This window comes from Loxodonta africana, chromosome 12 (assembly GCF_030014295.1).
Source record: "Loxodonta africana isolate mLoxAfr1 chromosome 12, mLoxAfr1.hap2, whole genome shotgun sequence".
Taxonomy (NCBI): Eukaryota; Metazoa; Chordata; class Mammalia; order Proboscidea; family Elephantidae; genus Loxodonta; species Loxodonta africana.
In genome coordinates, this window is record NC_087353.1 from 47,439,591 (window position 1) to 47,461,445 (window position 21,855).

The following is a 21,855-nucleotide window of genomic DNA, read 5'->3' on the forward strand; positions in this document are numbered from 1 at the left end:
CTCATACGTGGATGGATCTATGTCTGCGTTCTCAATTCTGTTCCATTGGTCTATGTGTCTGTTGTTGTACCAATACCAGGCTGTTTTGACTACTGTGGCTGTATAATAGGTTCTGAAGTCAGGTAAGGTGAGGCCTCCCACTTTCTTCTTCTTTTTCAGTAGTGCTTTGCTTATCCGGGGCTTCTTTCCCTTCCATATGAAATTGGTGATTTGTTTCTCTATCCCCTTAAAATATGACATTGGAATTTGGATCGGAAGTGCGTTAAATGTATAGATGGCTTTTGGTAGAATAGACATTTTTACTATGTTAAGTCTTCCTATCCTTGAGCAGGGTATGTTTTTCCACTTAAGTATGTCCTTTTGAATTTCTTGTAGTAGAGCTTTGTAGTTTTCTTTGTATAGGTCTTTTACATCCTTGGTAAGATTTATTCCTAAGTATCTTATCTTCTTGGGGGCTACTGTGAATGGTATTGATTTGGTTATTTCCTCTTCGGTGTTCTTTTTGTTGATGTAGAGGAATCCAAGTGATTTTTGTATGTTTATTTTATAACCTGAGACTCTGCCAAACTCTTCTATTAGTTTCAGTAGTTTTCTGGAGGATTCCTTAGGGTTTTCTGTGTATATAATCATGTCATCTGCAAATAGTGATAACTTTACTTCTTCCTTGCCAATCCGGATACCTTTTATTTCTTTGTCTAGCCTAATTGCCCTGGCTAAGACTTCCAACACGATGTTGAATAAGAGCGGTGATAAAGGGCATCCTTGTCTGGTTCCCGTTCTCAAGGGAAATGCTTTCAGGTTCTCTCCATTTAGAGTGATATTGGCTGTTGGCTTTGCATAGATGCCCTTTATTATGTTGAGGAATTTTCCTTCAATTCCTATTTTGGTAAGAGTTTTTATCATGAATGGGTGTTGGACTTTGCCAAATGCCTTTTCTGCATCAATTGATAAGATCATGTGGTTTTTGTCTTTTGTTTTATTTATGTGATGGATTACATTAATGGTTTTTCTGATATTAAACCAGCCTTGCATACCTGGTATAAATCCCACTTGATCAGGGTGAATTATTTTTTTGATGTGTTGTTGGATTCTGTTGGCTAGAATTTTGTTGAGGATTTTTGCATCAATGTTCATGAGGGATATAGGTCTATAATTTTCTTTTTTTGTAATGTCTTTACCTGGTTTTGGTATCAGGGAGATGGTGGCTTCATAGAATGAGTTGGGTAGTATTCCGTCATTTTCTATGCTTTGGAATACCTTTAGTAGTAGTGGTGTTAACTCTTCTCTGAAAGTTTGGTAGAACTCTGCAGTGAAGCCGTCCGGGCCAGGGCTTTTTTTTGTTGGGAGTTTTTTGATTACCGTTTCAATCTCTTTTTTTGTTATGGGTCTATTTAGTTGTTCTACTTCTGAATGTGTTAGTTTAGGTAGGTAGTGTTTTTCCAGGAATTCATCCATTTCTTCTAGGTTTTCAAATTTGGTAGAGTACAATTTTTCATAATAATCTGAAATGATTCTTTTAATTTCATTTGGTTCTGTTGTGATGTGGTCCTTCTCATTTCTTATTCGGGTTATTTGTTTCCTTTCCTGTATTTCTTTAGTCAGTCTAGCCAATGGTTTATCAATTTTGTTAATTTTTTCAAAGAACCAGCTTTTGGCTTTGTTAATTCTTTCAATTGTTTTTCTGTTCTCTAATGCATTTAGTTCAGCTCTAATTTTTATTATTTGTTTTCTTCTGGTGCCTGATGAATTCTTTTGTTGCTCAGTTTCTATTTGTTCAAGTTGTAGGGACAGTTCTCTGATTTTGGCTCTTTCTTCTTTTTGTATGTGTGCATTTATTGATATAAATTGTCCTCTGAGCACTGCTTTTGCTGTGTCCCAGAGGTTTTGATAGGAAGTATTTTCATTCTCGTTGCTTTCCATGAATTTCCTTATTCCCTCCTTGATGTCTTCTATACCCCAGTCTTTTTTCAGGAGGGTATTGTTCATTTTCCAAGTATTTGATTTCTTTTCCCTAGTTTTTCTGTTATTGATCTCTAGTTTTATTGCCTTGTGGTCTGAGAAGATGCTTTGTAATATTTTGATGTTTTGGACTCTGCAAAGGTTTGTTTTATGACCTAATATGTGGTCTATTCTAGAGAATGTTCCATGTGCACTAGAAAAAAAGTATATTTTGCAGCAGTTGGGTGGAGAGTTCTGTATAAGTCAATGAGGTCAAGTTGGTTGATTGTTGTAATTAGATCTTCCGTGTCTCTGTTGAGCTTCTTACTGGATGTCCTGTCCTTCTCCGAAAGTGGTGTGTTGAAGTCTCCTACTATAATTGTGGAGGTATCTATCTCGCTTTTCAATTCTGTTAAAATTTGATTTATGTATCTTGCAGCCCTGTCATTGGGTGCATAAATATTTAATATGGTTATGTCTTCCTGATCAATTGTCCCTTTTATCATTATATAGTGTCCTTCTTTATCCTTTGTGGTGGATTTAAGTCTAAAGTCTATTTTGTCAGAAATTAATATTGCTACTCCTCTTCTTTTTTGCTTATTGTTTGCTTGATATACTTTTTTCCATCCTTTGAGTTTTAGTTTGTTTGTGTCTCTAAGTCTAAGGTGTGTCTCTTGTAGGCAGCATAGAGATGGATAATGTTTCTTTATCCAGTCTGTGACTCTCTGTCTCTTTATTGGTGCATTTAGTCCATTTACATTCAGGGTAATTATAGATAAATAAGTTTTTAGTGCTGTCATTTTGATGCCTTTTTATGTGTGTTGTTGACAATTTCATTTTTCCACATACTTTTTTGTGCTGAGGCGTTTTTCTTAGTAAATTGTGAGATCCTCATTTTCATAGTGCTTGACTTTATGTTAGTTGAGTCGTTACGTTTTTCTTGGTTTTTATCTTGAGTTATAGAGTTGTTATACCTTTTTGTGGTTACCTTATTATTTACCCCTATTTTTCTAAGTAAAAACCTAACTTGTATTGTTCTATATCGCCTTGTATCACTCTCCATATGGCAGTTCAATGCCTCCTGTATTTAGTCCCTCTTTTTGATTATTGTGATCTTTTACCTATTGACTTCCATGATTCCCCGTTACGTGTATTTTTTTTTTAATTAATCTTAATTTGTTTGTTTTTGTGATTTCCCTATTTGAGTTGATATCAGGACGTTCTGTTTTGTGACCTTGTGTTGTGCTGATATCTGATATTATTGGTTCTCTGACCAAACAATATCCTTTAGTATTTCTTGTAGCTTTGGTTTGGTTTTTGCAAATTCTCTAAACTTGTGTTTGTCTGTAAATATCTTAATTTCGCCTTCATATTTCAGAGAGAGTTTTGCTGGATATATGATCCTTGGCTGGCAGTTTTTCTCCTTCAGTGTTCTGTATATGTCGTCCCTTTCCCTTCTCGCCTGCATGGTTTCTGCTGAGTAGTCAGAACATATTCTTATTGATTCTCCCTTGAAGGAAACCTTTCTTTTCTCCCTGGCTGCTTTTAAAATTTTCTGTTTATCTTTGGTTTTGGTGAGTTTGATGATAATATGTCTTGGTGTTTTTCTTTTTGGATCAATCTTAAATGGGGTTCGATGAGCATCTTGGATAAATATCCTTTCATCTTTCATGATGTCAGGGAAGTTTTCTGTCAGGAGTTCTTCAACTATTTTCTCTGTGTTTTCTGTCCCCCCTCCCTGTTCTGGGACTCCAATCACCCACAGGTTATCCTTCTTTATAGAGTCCCACATAATTCTTAGGGTTTCTTCATTTTTTTTAATTCTTTTATCTGATTTTTTTTCAGCTATGTTGGTGTTGATTCCCTGGTCCTCCAGATGTCCCAGTCTGCATTCTAATTGCTCGAGTCTGCTCCTCTGACTTCCTAGTGCATTGTCTAGTTCTGTTATTGTTAATCTTTTGGATTTCTACATGTTGTCTCTCTATGGATTCTTGCAACTTATTAATTTTTCCACTATGTTCTTGAATAATCTTTTTGAGTTCTTCAACAGTTTTATCGGTGTGTTCCTTGGCGTTTTCTGCAGTTATCCTAATTTCATTTGTGATATCATTAAGCATTCTGTAAATTAGTTTTTTATATTCTGTATCTGATAATTCCAAGATTGTATCTTCATTTGGGAAAGATTTTGATTCTTTTGTTTGGGGGGTTGGAGAAGCTGTCATGGTCTGCTTCTTTAAGTGGTTTGATATGGATTGTTGTCTCCGAGCCATCACTGGGAAACTAGTTTTTCCAGAAAATCCGCTAAAAAAAAAATGCAGTCAGATCCCTATCAGAGTTCTCCCTCTGGCTCAGGCTATTCAGATGTTAATGAAGCCGCCTGGGGAGGGTGGGGGAGGGAACAGAGAGATAGGAGAGTAGCACCTCAGAATATAGCCAGAGTTGCTTGTCTTGCTTGGAATGACTATTATATGTGAGATTTCCGCGGGCGCGTCGCCTATGTGTGCTGGCTGTGTGGAGATTGCCCCCGGGGGGTCTGGCCCGCTGGAGTCACGGTCAGATCCTCCGCTTCCAGCCCCACGCCCAGCGTCAAGGCTCCCCTACTGGGACGAATCACTCTCGACTCCAAAATCAGTCGCTGCCTCCCGGGGACTTCTTGTCCCTCCAGCCGCGTGGCCGTGCCGCCTCTGAGAACCAGTTGGGCCTCCTCCCGGGGTTAGTTCAGACGGATGGAGCAGCTCCCCGTACTTGTGCCGTGACCGAGTGTCCCGGCTGGGATGCTGTTCTCCCCGCTCCAATACCAGTCGCTGCCTCCCGGGGACTTCTCCTACCGGCTGCGTCCCACGCCGCCCGCGCGACCCGGCTGGTCCCCTTCCCGGGGTTAGTTCAAGGGGGTGGAGCAACTCTCCGTGTTTATGCCGTACCTGCGTCCAGTCCAAATCCCTGCGGAACGGTTCCCCGGCTCAGACGCTGCTCTTTCTGCTCCAAGACCAGTCACTGCCTCCCGGGGACTTCTTCTACCGGCTGCGTCCCACGCCGCCCATGGAACCGGCTGGCCCCCCTCCCGGGGTTAGTTCAGGGGGGTGGAGCAGCTCTCTGTGCTTGTGCCGTACCTGACTGGTACGCTGGCTCCAGGCTCTGGAAACAATCGCTGCTTCCCCGTATTAGTTCGTTCTCCATCTCTAAATCTGTGTTTGTTGTTCAGGGTTCGTAGATTGTTATGTATGTGATCAATTCACTTGTTTTTCCGTGTCTTTGTTGTAAGAGGGATCCGAGGTAGCGTCTGCCTAGTCCGCCATCTTTGCTTCGCCCCCCACATCTTTGCTTCTTAACACCTGAAAGAGGTCTTTTGCAGCAGATTTGCCTAAAGCAATGTGTTGTTTGATTTCTAGACTGCTGCTGCTATAGGGGAAACCCTGGTGGCGTAGTGGTTAAGTGCTACGGCTGCTAACCAAAGGGTCAGCAGTTCAAATCTACCAGCTGCTCCTTGGAAACTCTATGGGGCAGTTCTACTCTGTCCTATAGGGTCACTATGAGTCAGAATTGACTCGACGGCACTGGGTTTTTTTTTTTTTTTTGGTTTGCTGCTATAGGGTCGCTATGAGTCAGAATCGACTCGACAACACTGGGTTTGGTTTGGTTTGGCTTCCATGGGCATTGATTGTGGATCCAAGTAAAATGAAATCCTTGATAACTTCAATCTTTTCTCCATTTATCATGATGTTGTTCATTGGTTCAGTTGTGAAGATTATTGTTTTCTTTATGTTGAGGTGTAATCCATACTGAAGGCTGTGGTCTTTGATCTTCATCAATAAGTGCTTCCAGTCCTCTTCACTTTAGCAAGCAAGGTTTTGTCATCTGCATATTGCAGGTTGTTAACATGAGTCGTATTCCAATCCTGATGCCATGTTCTTCTTCATATACCCCAGTTTCTCAGATTATTTGCTCAGCATACAGACGGAATAAGTATGGTGAAAGGATACAACTTGACACAAACCTTTCCTTCCTTAAAACCACACAGTATCCCCTTGTTCTATTCAAATGACTACTTCTTGGCCTATGTACAGGTTCCTTATGAGCACAATTAAGTGTTCTGGAATTTTCATTCTTTGCAGTGTTATCCATAATTTGTTATGATCCACACAGTTGAATGCCTTTGCATATTCAATAAAATATAGATAACATGTTTCTGTTATTCTCTGCATTCAGCCATGATCCATCTGACATCAGCAATGATATGCTTTGTTGCACGTCCTCTTCTGAATCTGGCTTGAATTTCTGTCAGTTACCTGTCGATATATTGCTGCAGCTGCTTTTGAGTGATCTTTAGCAAAATCTAACTCGTGGCTAGCAAGTGGCCATCTAAGATGCATCAATTCGTCTTAAACCACCTGGAGCAAAGGAGAATGAAGAACACCAAAGACAAAAGGTAAATATGAGCCCAAGAGACGGAAAGGGCCACATAAACCAGATACTACGCCAGCCTGAGACTGGAAGAACTAGATGGTACCCGGCTACAACCAATGACTGCCCTGACAGGGAACACAACAGAGAATGCCTAATGGAGCAGGAGAGCAGTGGGATGTAGACCTCAAATTCTCATAAAAAGACCAGACTTAATGGTCTGAGACTAGAGGGACCCTAGAGGTCTTGGTCCCCAGACCTTCTGTGAGCCCAAAATTAGAACCCATTCCCAAAGTCAGGTCTTCAGGCAGAGATCGGACTGGACTATAAGACAGAAAATGATGCTGGTGAGGAGTGAACTTCGTGGCTGAAGTAGACACATGAGACTGTGGGAAGCTCCTGTCTGGAGGTGAGATGAGAAGACAGAAGGGAACAGGAACTGGTCGAATGGATATGGGGAATACAGGGTGGAGAGGAGGAGCGTGCTGTCTCATTAGGGGGAGAGCAGCTAGGGGTACCTTGCAAAGTATAAGTTTTTATATGAGAAACTGACTTGATTTGTAAACTTTGACTTAAAGCACAATAAATTTTTTTTTAATGTAACTTGTTTGTGATATTAACAATATTGTTCAGTAATTTCCACATTCTGTTGGATCACTTTTCTCTGGAATGTGTACAAATATGGATCTCTTCCAGTCAGTTGGCCAGGTAGCTGTCTTCCAAATTTCTTACCATAGATGAGTGATAGCTTCCAGCACTGCATCCGTTTGTTGAAACATCTCAATTGGTATTCCATCAATTCCTGGAGGCTTGTTTTTGCCAATGCCTTCCACGCAGCTCAGACCTTTTCCTTCAGTACCATCAGTTCTTGCTCATATGCTACCTCCTGAAATAGCTGAACGTTGACTAACTCTTTGGTACAGTGACTGTGTATTCCTTCCATCTTCTTTTGATGCTTCCTGTGTGGTTCAGTATTTTCCCTGTAGAATCCTTCAATATTGCAACTCAAGGCTTGAATTTTTTCTTCAGTTCTTTCAGCTTGAGAAATGCCGAGCGTGTTCTTCCTTTTTGGTTTTCTATCTCCAGGTCTTTGCACTTTTCATTACAATACTTTACTTTGTCTTCTCAAATCACCCTTTGAAATCTTCTGTTCAGTTCTTTTACTTCATCATTTCTTCTGCTTGCTCTAGCTGTGCTATGTTCAAGAGCAACTTTCAGATTCTCTTCTGAAATTCATTTTGGTATTTTCTTTCTTTCCTGTCTTTTTAATGACCATTTGCTTTAGTCATGTATGATGTCTTTGATGTCATTCCACAACTCTTCTGGTCTTCAGTAATTAGTGTTCAGTGTATCAAATCTATTCTTGAGATGGTCTCTAAATTCAGGGAGGATATACTCAAGGTCAAACAACATCATGATACACAGAGAAAAGGTTGAAGTTGCCAAGGATTTTATTTTACTTGGATCCCACAGTCAACACCCATGGAAGCAGCAGTCAAGAAATCAAAGGAGGCATTGCATTGGGCAAATCTGCAAAAGACCTCTTTAAAGTATTTTTAAAAAGCAGAGATGTCACCCTGACTACTAAGGTGTGCCTGACCCAAGCCATGGTGTTTTCAGTCACCTCATATGCATGTGAAAACTGGACAATGAATAGTGAAGACCGAAGAAGAATTGATGCCTTCGAATTATGGTTTTGGCAAAGAATATTGAATATACCATGAACTTCCAGAAGAACAAACAAATCTGTCTTGGAAGAAGTACAGCCAGAATGCTTCTTAGAAGCAAGGATGGCAAGACGTCACCTCACATACTTTGGACGTGTTATCTGGAGGGACAAGTCCCTGGAGAAGGACATCATGCTTGTTAAAGTAGAGGTTGAGTGAAAAAGAGTAAGACCCTCAACGAGTTGGATTGATACAGTGCCTGCAACAATGGGCTCAAACATAACAATTGTGAGAATGGCACAGGACCGGGTGCTTTGTTCTGTTGTTCATAGGGTCACTATGATTTGAAACTGACTCAACAGCATCTGACAACAACAAGAACATACTCAAGGTCATACTTGGGCTTTCGTGGACCTGTTCTAATTTTCTTCAAATTCAACCTGAACTTGCATATGAGCAATTGATAGTCTGTAACACAGTTGGCCCTTGGCCTTGTTCTGACTGTTGATAGAGATTTTCCATCATCTTTTTCCACAGATAAAGTTGACTTGATTCCTGTGTATTCCATCTAGCGAGGTCCACGCGTATAGGTGCCATTTGCGGTGGTGAAAAAAAGTATTTGCAAATTCTATCATGGAATATCTGGTGTCATTTCTATCACCAAGGCCATATTTTCCAACTACCAATCCTTCTTTGTTTCCAACTTTCCCATTCCGGTTGCCAGTAATTATCATTGCATCTCGATTGCGTGTTTGATCAATTTCAGACGGCTGAAGTTGATAAAAATCTTCATTTCTTAACTTTGGGCTTAGTAGTTGGTGCATAAATTTGAATAATAGTCATATTAACTGGTCTTCCTTTCAGGCATATGGATATTATCCTATCACTGACAGCTTGTACTTCAGGAGAGATCTTGAAATGTTCTTTTAGACAATGAACAAGATGCCATTCCTCTTCAATTTTGTCATTCCCAGCATAGAAGACCATATGATTGTCCGATTCAAAGTGGCCAGTAGCAGTCCATTTTAGCCCACTAATGCCTAGGATATCGAGGTTTATGCGTTACATTTCATTTCTGACAACTTCCAATTTTCCAAGAGTCATACTTTGTACATTTCACGTTCCTGTTATTAATGGATGTTTGCAGTTGTTTCTTCTCATTTTGAGTCATTCCACATCAAGAGATGATGGTCCTGAAAGCTTGACTCCATCCACATCATTAAGGTTGACTCTATTTTGAGGAGGCAGCTCTTCCCCAGTCATATTTTGAGGGCCTTCCAACGTGAGGGGTTCATCTTCCAGCACTATATCAGATAATGATCTGCTGCTATTCATAAGGTTTTCACTGGCCGATTTTTGCAGAAGTATGCTGCCAGGTCCTTCTTCCTAGTCTGTCTTAGTCTGGAAGCTCTGCTAAAACCTATCCACCAAGGGTGACCCTGGTGGTATTTGAAATACCCGTGGCAAAGCTTCCAGTATCACAGCAACACCCAAGTCACCACAGTACGACAAACTGACAGACACGTAGTGAAAATTACCGGTCAGTTATTTTGATGAATAAGTCTCCATTTGGGTTTGTCCGATGCTTTCTTACAATTACATTCACATGTACATATTTTGTAAGACTATCACTGAAGTGATGTTAACTGTAATCACTTGAATAAAGTAGGATCTGCTACTTTGTCCACTGTAGTTTCTTTTTCCTTTTGTAATCAGTAAACACTTTGTAGGGAAGACTTTGAGACTATTCTGCTCCTCATCAAACTTTCACCCACTAGTTTTAGCAACAATTGATGTGTCTTGACTGAATTATCACAATGACAAGTATGAAATAGTGATTTTCTAATGCCATTATTCCAACTACATTCATCAGTTGGTATTTTACTATAAAGATAAGTTCTCTCCTCATTGATAATTTTAATCCGTATGAACTCATGGCTTCCTATTTTATTCAATGGATTATAATCTGTTATTATTTTTGATGTTCAAATTGTCCCCAAGCTAGCCAGCAGGTAACCCTGTAACCATTTGACATGTCCCCAGTATGAACACATCCTTATTTTCTGGCACAGTAAGATCTTCCAGGCTTGCCTTCTACTTTCCCTGCCCAGTCCAGAAGTCAGCCATTTCTGTAAGAGCCCAGGTTTCTTTTAGTGAATGGTGTTTAGAAACTAAGATCTGGGAGCTGGGTGTACTCATGCTAATACAGCTTCACTGCTTCCACTGCCAGTAGAAACAGAGTGGGACTAGGTGCATTTATTCACATGTATATCTGTATTTTGAGAACCATGACAACCACCGACAATTCCAATTTCAAATCAACACTTCAATTTGATACCAAGTGTTACCTATACTTAAAATTACTTTTCAATCAATATAAGTACCTATAATTTTCTGTAAGTGGAACTTTAGTACACTTTTACTACCACCTTCCGCTAGTTCTCTTTTTGTATTTTTAACTATTAATTTTTATTCTAGTTTACTTTTTTCAAAAAAGAGAATACAATGTACAATTATTTGCCAGTTAGTATTTGAATGTGTATTTCACTGAACCTTGATTTACCTCTGTATTTTTTATCTCATGTCTTCTATTTAGATTCTTTTGCTTGAGAATATTATTAACATTTTCCAAGAAAATGCTTGAGCGGTAATCTTTCTGAAAATGCCATCAGATGGCTGGGTTCAAACTCCTTCTCCCTCCTTCCCTTGACACTATTGCTTTGATGCCTCCTTGATCCTGTATGACAGGTGAAAAGTCTGATGCTATGATGGTTAAGATTGTGTGTCAACTTGGCTGGGCCATGATTCTCAGTGTTTTTACATGATCCCTCCCATGATGGAATCTGCTGTGAGTCACCAATCAACTGAAGGAGAGTTTCCTTGGGGGTGTGGGCTGCATCTGAATATAAGCAGACATTCTGGATTTTTGCTCGCTCTGGATCCTACAGCTGCCTCCTATTCATCTGACCTCTGGTTCTTGGGACTTGAGCTATCAGCTTATCTGCCAATCTTGGGATTCATCAATCTTCACAGCCTGTGAGTGGGAGTCCTGCCCTCCAACCTGCCGATCTTGGGTTTGCAAGCCCCTGCAGCTTTGTGAATCAGCAGAAACCTTGTGGTCTTGCCTGCCAATCTTGGGATTCATGGATCTTCACAGCCTGTGAGCAAGAGCCCTGCCTTCTGATCTGCCAATGGGGTTCGCCAGCCCCTGCGGCTATGTGAATTGAGAAGCCTCTATTCTGATCCATAGACTTGGGATGTTCCAGCCTCTACAATTGTGTGAGCCGTTTCCTTGATATATATATATATATATATATATATATATATATATATATATATATATATATATATATATATATATATATATGGAAACCCTAGTGGCCTAGTGGTTGAATGCTACGGCTGCTAACCAAAGGGCCGGCAGTTCAAATCCACCAGGCGCTCCTTGGAAACTCTATGGGGCAGTTCTACTCTGTCCTATAGGGTCACTATGAGTTGGAATCGACTCAACGGCACTGGGTTTGGTTTTTTTCTTTGTTATATATATATATATATATATATATATATATATATATATATATATGGTTTATTGGTTTTGCTTCTCTAGAGAATCCAGCCTAAGACACTGGGCACTGAGAGTGGTTCTAGAGAAACAAAAGTTTAGGATGAGTTTTCTAAATTGGTTCTCAAGTCTGGTTAGTCTTAAAGATGCTGATCACTCTGCTTCCAACAGTAAAGAGGGCACTACTAATCCATGGTAGGAGGTGGTGATACAAATATGCAAAATATCACCACCAGTAGATCAGTTATTGGTGAGAGGTGAGGCTCTGGGTGAACACATGAGTGATATCTTTCTACAGTTTTTTCAGAATAAGAAATATAAGGAAGCTTGTTGGTTGGTCCTAGTTTTGCTAGACAAAACAGGTGAAAGAAAGATGCGCTCGGGGCTTCAGACTCAAAGCTCAAGTGCTGCATAAATGACCTCAAGGCTTCCACTTGTGCTTTGAAAGAAAGCCTTATTTCTTGTAGTAACAGAGCTGAAATTGCCAAAAACCAAACCCGGAGTCTTGTTGTAAGAGTGGCTGAATTACAACACCAGCTCAATTGCCAACCTGGAGAGGCGTCTGAAGTTAAAGTAAGGGCATTGACTGGGAAGAAAGGGATCCTGAAACTTGCGATGGGGATATATGGGGACATAATCAACAAGGTGGGGACACTGAGCTCCTAAATTCCATTGAACCACTCCTGCCAGCAGAACCACTCCTCTCTGAAGAAATTACTTCATATTTGTCTGCTAAACCACCCTGCTAGGAAAACCATTAGCCCCTCCCTCCCATCTAATGAGTTTAGCCCTAGCCCAGCTGCCTCTAAAGTGCCCTTGCCTGAGTCATTGCCTGGGGCATCACCTGAGGCAGATGCTTTACAAGACAATGCTGAATGTTCCAAAACGATTCCACACTACTGATTCTGGTTTCTAGACCTGTAACTAGACTTAAGTCCCAGCAAGCCCCAAAAAGTGAAGTAGAAAGTGTGACCCAGGAGGAGGTACACTACACTCCAAAAAAACTGCTTAACTTTTTAAATATGTACAGATACCTGGGGAATATGGTGGGAATGGCTATTACGGGTGTGGGATAGTGGTGCAAGGAATATAAACATGAATCAGTCTGAGTTTATTGATAAGGATCCACTAATCACAGATTCTTCATTCAGTGTTTCAGCTCGAGAAGTTAAGAAAGGACCTAATAAAAATAGTTTATTTGGTTGGGTTGCTGAAGCATGGGTTACAAGCTGGACTACACTAAATCAAGTTGAAGTACCAGACCTGCCTTGGTATACTGTGGAAAAAGGTATCCAAAATCTTAGGGAAATTGGCATGCTAGAGTGGATTTATCAGGTCAGACCCACAGACCCACACACAGGGTTCCCAGGGGACACATCTTTTACCACAATGCTGAGGAACAGATTTGTGAAGGGAACTCCAGCATCCTTGAAGACTGCTGTGATTGCTATTTTATGTAAATCAGGTTTGACAGTGGGAACTGCCCTGAGTTAAGACACCTAACTACAATGGGAAACCCTGGTGGCATAGTGGGTAAGTGCTACGGCTGCTAATCAAAAGGTCAGCAGTTCAAATCCACCAGGTGCTCCTTGGAAACCCTATGGGGCAGTTCTACTCTGTCCTATAGGGTTGCTATGAGTTGTAATCGACTCGATGGCAATGGGTTTGGTTTAACGAGTTTAACTACAATGGAGCTGATTGGACCCCGTGGTAGTAGGGGCCAAGTGGCTGCACTCAATTAACAAAGACAAGGTTGGCAAGGTTACAGTAATGGACAGTGGAGTGAAAGCAATAATCAGAACAGTCTGACTCAATGTGGATTTATGGCGTTGGCTACTTAGTCATGGTATCCCTAGGAGTGAAATAGATACGAAATCTACTAAATATTTACTTGATCTGTACAAACAGATAAATTCAAAGTCAGGTGAACAGCAGTATAACTTGAACTGCCAGAATAGAGAGTCACAGTCCCTCAATCAATTCCCAGATTTGAGCGAGTTTAAAGACCCACAACCCCTTGAATGAAGGGGAGGCTGGGTCCACTTGAGGAAAGACTCCAATACACTGTCAAAATTTTTTTTACTGTTAATCTTTGTCCCAGCCTTTCCCAAAGGAATCTACGGCCTTTTACGCGAGAAACTATTCATTGGGGAAAAGGAAATAATCAGACATTTCAGGGATTACTGGATACTGGCTCTGAACTGACACTAATTCTGGGAGACCCAAAACATCACTGTGACCCACCAGTGAGTGTGGGGACATATGGAGGTCAGGTTATTAATAGAGTCATATCTGTCTCACAGTAGGTACAGTGGGTCTCTGAACCCATCCTGTAGTGATTTCCCCAGTTCCAGAATGCATAATTGGAATAGATATACTCAGCAATTGGCAGAACCCCCACACTGGATCCCTGACAAATACAGTAAGGGCTATTATAGTAGGAAAAGCCAAGTGGAAGCCATTAGAACTGCCCCTACCTAGGAAAACAGTAAACCAAAAGCAATACCACATTCCTGGAGGGATTGCAGAGGTTACTGTCACCATCAAGGACTTGAAGGATGTAGGAGTGGTGATTCTCACCACATCCCCATTCAACTCGCCTGTTTGGCCTGTGCAAAAACCAGATGAATCTTGGAGTATGACAGTAGATTATCGACAACTTAACCAGGTGGTGACTCCAATTGCAGCTGCTGTTCCAGATGTAGTTTCATTGCTTAAGCAAATTAATACATCTCCTGATACCTAATATGCAGCTGTTGATCTGGCTAATATGCTTTTCTCCATACCTGTTTCAAAGGACCATCAGAAGCAGTTTTCTTTCAGCTGGCAAGGCCAGCAATACACCGCCACTTGCCTGCATGAGGACTACATCAGCTCTCCATCCCGTGTCATATATAATTTAGTTCTCAGGAACCTTGATCACCTTTCCCTTCCAGAAGACATCACATTGGTCCATTAATTACACTGATGACATTATGCTGCTTGGACCTAATAAGGAAGAACTGTCAATGACTCTGGACTTATTGGTAAAACATTTGTGTGCTAGAGGGTGAGAAATTAATCCCACAAAAATTCAGGCACCTTCCACCTCCGTGAAATTTCTAGGGGTCCAGTGATGTGGGGCATGTTGAGATATTCCTTCTAAAGTGAAGGATAAGTATTGCATCTGGTCCCTCCCACAATTAAAAAGGAGGCACAATGCCTAGTGGGCCTCTTTAGATTTTGGAGGCAACATATTCTTCGTTTGGGTATGCTTGTTGTTGTTAGGTGCTGTCGAGTCGGTTCCAACTCATAGCGACCCTGTGCACAAAAGAATGAAACACTGCCCAGTCGTGCACCATCCTTACAATCCTTGTTATGCTTGAGCTCATTGTTGCAGCCACTGTGTCAATCCACCTCATTGAGGGTCTTCCTCTTTTCTGCTGACCCTGTACTTTGCCAAGCTGATGTCCGTCTCCAGGGACGGATCCCTCCTAAAAACATGTCCAAAGTATGTAAGACTCAGTCTTGCCATCCTTGCTTCTAAGAAGCATTCTGGTTGTAATTCTTCCAAGACAGATTTGTTCGTCCTTTCGGCAGTCCATGGTATATTCAATATTCTTTGCCAACACTACAATTCAAAGGTGTGATTTCGTCTTCAATTTTCCTTATTCATTGTCCAGCTTTCACATGCATATGATACGATTGAAAATACCATGGTTTTGGTCAGGTGCACCTTAGTCTTCAAGGTGACACCTTTGCTCTTCAACACTTTAAAGAGGTCCTTTGCAACAGATTTACCCAATCCAATACCTAGTCTGATTTCTTGGCTGCTGCTTCCAAGGCTGTTAATTGTGGATCCAATAAAACGAAATCCTTGACAACTTCAGTCTTTTCTCCATTTATCATGATGTTGCTCATTGGTCCAGTTGTGAGGATTTTTGTTTTCTTCATGTTGAGGTGTAATCCATACTGGAGGCTGTGGTCTTTGATCTTAAATGGTAAGTGCTTCAAGTCCTCTTCACTTTCAGCGTCAAGGTTGTGTCACTTGCATAATACAGGTTGTTAATCCTCCAATCCTGATGACCCGTTCTTCATATAGTCCAGCTTCTTGGATTATTTACTCAGCACACAGATTGAATAAGTATGGCGAAAGGACACAATCTTGACGCACACCTTTCCTGACTTTAAATCAATCAGTATCCCCTTGTTCTGTCCGAACAACTGCCTCTTGATCTATGTAAAGGTTCCTCATGAGCACCATTAAGTGTTCTGGAATTCCCATTCTTCCCAATGTTATCCATAATTTGTTCTGATCCACACAGTAAAATGCCTTTGCATAGTCAATAAAACACAGGTAAACATCCTTCTGGTATTCTCTGCTTTCAGCCAGGATACACCTGACATCAACAATGATACCCCTGGTTCCACATCCTGTTCTGAAAACAGCCTAAATTTCTGGCAGTTAGCCGCTTTTGAATGACCTTCAGCAAAATTTTGCTTGCGTGTGATAGTAATGATATTGTTCTATAATTTCCTCATTCGGTTGGATCACCTTTCTTGGGAATAGGCATAAATATAGATCTCTTCCAGTCAGTTGGCCAGGAAGCTGTCTTCCATATTCCTCGGCATAGACGAGTGAGCACCTCCAATGCTGCGTCCATTTATTGAAACACCTCGATTGATATACCATCAATTCCTGGAGCCTTTTTTTTTTTTTTTGACAATGGCTTCAGAGCAGCTTGGACTCCTTCCTTCAGTACCGTCAGTTCCTGATCATATGCAACCTCTTGAACTGGTTGAACATTGACTAATTCTTTTTGGTATCATGACTCTGTGTATTCCTTCCATCTTCTTTTGATGCTTCCTGCATCGTTTAATATTTTCCCCAGAGAATCCTTCACTATTGCAACTTGAGGTTTGAGTTTTTTCTTCAGTTCTTTTAGCTTGAGAAATACTGAGCGTGGTCTTCCCTTTAGGCTTTCTATGTCCAGCTCTTTACACATCATTATAGTACCTTACTTTGTCTTCTCGAGCTGCCCTTTGAAATCTTCTGTTCAGTGCTTTTACTTTAACCTTTCTTCCTTTCGCTTTAGCTGCACGACATTTGTGAGCAAGTTTCAGAGTCTCCTCTGACATCCATCTTTTTAAAAAATTTTTATTGTGCTTTAAGTGAAAGTTTACAAATCAAGCCGGACTCTCATACAAAAAAAATCTATAAACAGTTTGTTATGTACTCCTAATTAGTCTCCCCCTAATAAGACAGCACACTCCTTCCCTCCACTCTCTCTTTTTGTGTCCATTCGGCCAGCTTCTGACCCTTTCTACCCTCTCATCTCCCCTTCAGACAAGGGATGACAGTCTCATGTGTCCACTTCATTCAAGAAGCTCATTCTTCACCAGTATCATTGTCTATCCCATAGTCCAGTCCAATCCTTGTCTGAAGAGTTAGCTTTAGGAATGGTTCCTGTCTTGGGCTAACAGAAGGTCTGGGGACCATGACCTCTGGGGTAATTCTAGTCTCAGTCAGACCATTAAGTCCGGACTTTTTATGAGAATTCGGGATCTGCATCCCACTAATCTCCTGCTCCCTCAGGGGTTCTTTGTTGTGTTCCCTGCCAGGGCAGTCATCGGCTACAGTCAGGCACCATCTAGTTCTTCTGGTCTCAGGCTGATATAGTCTCTGGCTTATGTGGCCCTTCCTGTCTCTTGCGCTTGTAATTTCCCTGTGTCCTTGGTGTTCTTCATTCTCCTTTGATCCAGGTGGGTTAAGACCAACTGAAGCATCTTAGATGGCCACTTGCTAGCGTTTAAGACCCCAGATGCCACTCTCCAAAGTGGGATGCAGAACGGTTTCTTAATAGATTTTATTACGCCAATTGACTTAGATATCCCCTGAAACCATGGTCCCCAAACCCCTACCCCTGCTATGCTGGCCTTCGAAGCATTCAGTTTATTTAGGAAACTTCTTTTCTTTTGGTTTAGTCCAGTTTTGCTGACCTCTCCTGTATTGTGTGTTGTCTTTCCTTCACCTAAAGTAGTTCTTATCTACTATGTAATTAGTGAAAACCACTCTCTCTCACTCCCTCCCTCCTCCATCTCACAACTGTCAAAGAATATTCTCTTCTCTGTTTAAACTATTTCTCGAGTTCTTATAATAGTGGTCTTATACAATATTTGTCCTTTTCTTTTTTTTTAATGATTTTTATTATGCTTTAAGTGAAAGTTTACAAATCAAGTCAGTCTGTCACACATAAGCTTATATACACCTTACTCCATACTCCCACTTACTCTCCCCCTAATGAGTCAGCCCACTCCCTCCTTCCAGTCTCTTCTTTCGTGACAATTTTGCCAGTTTCTAACCCTCTCTACCCTCCTATCTCCCCCCCAGACAGGAGATGCCAACACAGTCTCAAGTGTCCACCTGATACAAGTAGCTCACTCTTCGTCAGCATCTCTCTCCAACCCATTGTCCAGTCCCTTCCATGTCTGATGAGTTGTCTTCAGGAATGGTTCCTGTCCTGGGCCAACAGAAGGTTTGGGGACCATCACTGCCGGGATTCCTCTAGTCTCAGTCAGACCATTAAGTCTGGTCTTTTTATGAGAATTTGGGGTCTGCATCCCACTGATCCTCCGCTCCCTCAGGGTTCTCTGTTGTGCTCCCTGTCAGGGCACTCATCGGTTGTGGCTGTGCACCATCTAGTTCTTCTGGTCTCCAGATGATGTAAGTCTCTGGTTCATGTGGCCCTTTCTGTCTCTTGGGCTCATAGTTATCGTGTGACCTTGGTGTTCTTCATTCTCCTTTGCTCCAGGTGGGTTGAGACCAATTGATGCATCCTAGATGGCCGCTTGTTAGCATTTAAGACCCCAGACGCCACATTTCAAAGTGGGATGCAGAATGTTTTCATAACAGAATTATTTTGCCAATTGACTTAGAAGTCCCCTTAAGCCATAGTCCCCAAACCCCCGCCCTTGCTTCGCTGACCTTTGAAGCATTCAGTTTATTCCGGAAACTTCTTTGCTTTTGGTCCAGTCCAGTTGAGCTGACCTTCCGTGTATTGAGTATTGTCCTTCCCTTCACCTAAAGTAGTTCTTATCTACTAACTAATCAGTAAATAAGCCTCTCCCACCCTCCCTCCCTCCCCCCGCTCGTAACCACAAAAGTATGTGTTCTTCTCAGTTTATACTATTTCTCAAGATCTTATAATAGTGGTCTTATACAATATTTGTCCTTTTGCCTCTGACTCATTTCACTCAGCATAATGTCTTCCAGGTTCCTCCATGTTATGAAATGTTTCAGAGATTCATCACTGTTCTTTATCAATGCGTAGTATTCTATTGTGTGAATATACCACAATTTATTTACCCATTCATCCGTTGATGGACACCTTGGTTGCTTCCAACTTTTTGCTATTGTAAACAGAGCTGCAATAAACATGGGTGTGCATATATCTGTCTGTGTGAAGGCTCTTATTTCTCTAGGCTATATTCCGAGGAGTGGGATTTCTGGGTTGTATGGTAGTTCTATTTCTAACTGTTTAAGATAACGCCAGATAGATTTCCAAAGTGGTTGTACCATTTGACATTCCCGCCAGCAGTGTATAAGAGTTCCAATCTCTCCGCAGCCTCTCCAACATTTATTATTTTGTGTTTTTTGGATTAATGCCAGCCTTGTTGGAGTGAGATGGAATCTCATGGTAGTTTTAATTTGCATTTCTCTAATGGCTAATGATCGAGAGCATTTTCTCATGTATCTGTTGGCTGCCTGAATATCTTCTTTAGTGAAATGTGTGTTCATATCCTTTGCCCACTTCTTGATTGGGTTGTTTGTCTTTTTGTGGTTGAGTTTTAACAGAATCATATAGATTTTAGGGATCAGGCGCTGGTCGGAGATGTCATAGTGGAAAATTCTTTCCCAGTCTGTAGGTGGTCTTTGTACTCTTTTGGTGAAGTCTTTAGATGAGCATAGATGTTTGATTTTTAGGAGCTCCCAATTACCTGGTTTCTCTTCGTCATTTTTGGTAATGTTTTCCATTCTGTTTATGCCTTGTATTAGGGCTCCTAATTTTGTCCCTATTTTTTCTTCCATGATCTTTATCGTTTTAGTACTTTATGTTTAGGTCTTTGATCCACTTGGAGTTAGTTTTTGTGCATGGTGTGAGGTATGGGTCGTGTTTCATTTTTTTGCAAATTCACCTTCATATTTGAGGGACTGTTTTGCTGGATATATGATTCTTGGCTGGCAATTTTTTCCTTCAATGTTTTATATAAGTCATCCCTTTGCCATCTTGCCTACATGGTTTCTGCCGAGTAGTCCCAGCTTATTCTTATTGACTGTCCTTTATAGATGACTTTTCGTTTATCCCTAGCTGCTCTTAAAATTCTCTCTTTATCTTTGATTTTGGCAAGTTTGATTATAATATGTCTTGGTGACATTCTTTTAAAATCTACCTTATGTGGAGTTCGATGAGCATCTCGGATTGATATCTTCTCATCTTTCACGATATCAAGGAAGTTTTCTGCCAAGAAATCTTCAACGATTCTCTCTGTATTTTCTGTTATCTCTCCCTGTTCTTGGACACCAATCACTTGTAGGTTATTTGTCTTGATAGAGTCCCACATGATTCTTAAGGTTTCTTCATTTTTTAAAATTATTTTATCTGATTTTTCTTCAAATATATTAGTGCCAAGTGCTTTATCTTTGAGCTCTCCAATTCTGCCTTCCACTTGCTTTATTCTGCTCCTGACTTTCTATTGCGTTGTCTAATTCTGTAATTTTATTGTTAATCTTCCGAATTTCTGATGGCTGTCTCTCTATGGATTCTTTCAGCTTATTGAATTTTTCCTCATGTTCTTGAATAACCTTTTTGATTTCTTCAACTATTTTATCTGTGTGTTCCTTGGCTTATTCTGCGTATTCCCTGATCTCCTTCCTTATGTCTTGAAGAATTTTGTATATTAATCTTTTGAATTCTAGGTCTGGTAATTCCAGGAAGGCACCTTCATGCAGAAGATCCTTTCTTTGATTCTCTGTTTTGAGAGCTTATTAAAGCAATCACGGTCTGTTTCTTTATGTGGTTTGATATTGACTGTTGTCTCCGAGCCATGTATAAGTTATTGTATGAATTTACTTTATGTTTGCTTACTGTATCCTAGTTTTTTGCTTTATTTTGCTTTGACATGCCCAGATGGGTTGCTTGAGCGAGCTAGCTTGATTATTTTCACCTTTGGGGCTCTGATGTCCTGTCACCAGAAGCCTAGAGCTGTTGTAAGGTATATGAGCTTATGAGTCCATTCACTTTTCTTGTGTGGATTTACCTCAGATGTCCAGGTAGGTGGTCATCAAATATGTGTTACAGGCTCTGTCCTACAGTCTTACAGGGGCAGGGGTGTTTGGTGTAGGTACTGGTATCCGGTTGCAGCATGGGGTTACGCTCCGAACAGTGCAGTGGGCTTAGGATCGTCCCTCAAATGTCTCTGAGGAAAGCGTGTCCCTGTTACCTAGAGTGTACAGGTGGGTGGGTTTTGCAGACAGACCATGGGCACCCAATGCTTTTGGTTGTAAGGACTGGGAGGTACCAGTTATCCTTGGACTCCTGTCATGGGTGGCTGGGTGACCTGAGTGGAGCCACCAGTCCATAGGCCCCTGATGTGGGCAGGTGAGGATCCTGTTTAATAGGGAAAGCCATGTCAAATATCACACACCCACCTCTCCACCACACAGCTTAAACAGTTGCAGTCTGCCAGCAAGGGCCTATTTCAGGTCCATGCAGGGGGGAAAGGTATCCAAAGTCCATGGACTATTTATGCCTGAACAGGGGCCACTTATGTCCTGAGCTCTCCAGGTTAGTGGAGCTGACAAGTTATCTCTTCCCCCTGTTGTGAATTTATTCCTTCTCCAAATCCAAGAGCATGGCTCAGGGCACTCAAATGTGCCTATCTCAGGCCCATGGAAATCCATAGCCACTGAAGCTGGCTTGGGGGCGGGGGCACAGTAAAACATACTCAAGTGCTTAGCTTTTGCCCAGAGTGCCATTCTTCTCTGTTTCTGGAGGTATGCATAAGTTGTGCTTCTTCCTGAGAAAACTGTGGCCAAACACTACCACCAGCCCTCTGCAGCTGCTTCCAGGAATGGTGCCTGAGGGATCCCAGTGATTCAGGTCTGGCAACTCCTCTCTACTTCTGAATGATCTCTCTCTCCCCCTTCCCCTTGGTCTGTTTTCTAACTTTGCTCTTGATGATCAGGGCTCCTAGCTTGTCATTTCACTTGATTTTTTGGGTATTTGTTTTAAGAAGGATGGCTGGAAG